The sequence below is a fragment of the Phycodurus eques genome, chromosome 2 (genome assembly GCF_024500275.1).
Source record: "Phycodurus eques isolate BA_2022a chromosome 2, UOR_Pequ_1.1, whole genome shotgun sequence".
Lineage (NCBI taxonomy): Eukaryota > Metazoa > Chordata > Actinopteri > Syngnathiformes > Syngnathidae > Phycodurus > Phycodurus eques.
The window spans coordinates 9,747,808-9,748,866 of NC_084526.1; positions in this window are offsets into that span (position 1 = coordinate 9,747,808).

Consider the following 1,059-nt stretch of genomic DNA (forward strand, 5'->3'; position numbering starts at 1 on the left):
ACTTGCAAAACATGAAATAATAGCACACAGAAGGCTTACACAAATGCATACACAAACCTTTGTAGCGGAATGGAGCGTAAAGGAACAACCAATTAATTTTCAACAACCAATTATATTTCATCACATCCTTTTTGGTAATGATCTGGATAAGGGTGCATTATTACTATGTTTTTTTTTTTTTTACTATGAGAGTCATTATGATATCATTATGATAACATTGGAACTGTCCAACCCCCAGAATCATATCGCAACCTTCCGTCTGTTCCCCATCCTCATTAACCAGGAAGTAGCCTAACAAACTACCAAACAGATGGACAAACAGCTCCAAATACAAAGCTCTAAGAATTGTTTTCAGTTATTTAGTAGTTCATCCTTGGTGGAGGTCTGTGCTCGATGTAGTGGCATTTTTAGTTTTTTAGGATTATTATGGCATTGCTAAAACAACAAATGTAATGGTGGCCCAAGACTTATGCACAGTACTCTATATACAGTCTATACCGGTATGTTTGTATAATGGTTACAATAACTCAACAAATGGTCAAAATATTAGAAACAGTGCTCAGTATGACGACGAGATTACAAGAAAATCTTATTGCTAAATTAGCGTCAATCAAAACTGAACATTAATTATGGAATCTCATAATGTTGTATGTTTTATACCTAATGTGGCAGATGAGTAAGCCTTAACATCGTGCTTGCCTTTCTTTCCAGAACTCTTGCAGATGATGATTTTGTTTGTTTGTTTGTTTTCTGGAAACAATGCAGTTCCACATTCATGTCAACATGTAGAAGTCACACAGGCAAATGGAGCTGTCTTTGTGTCTGTCTTTTACAAGAAGCAATTTTCGCGTCGTACGAACCTTCTTGGGAAGTTGATCATATGAAGGTAGTACACCGAGTTACCCTCGACTATGTGTTCCGTGCCCCACATTTACTCCTTGACTCTTTACGCTGAACCGCTGGACCACAGCGAATGGGGCCCCCCTCCCCGGGTTCAGGGGTCCATTCAGAAGAAGAATTGTAATTACCTCCTTCAAATTCAACTCTTCACCCTTCTTC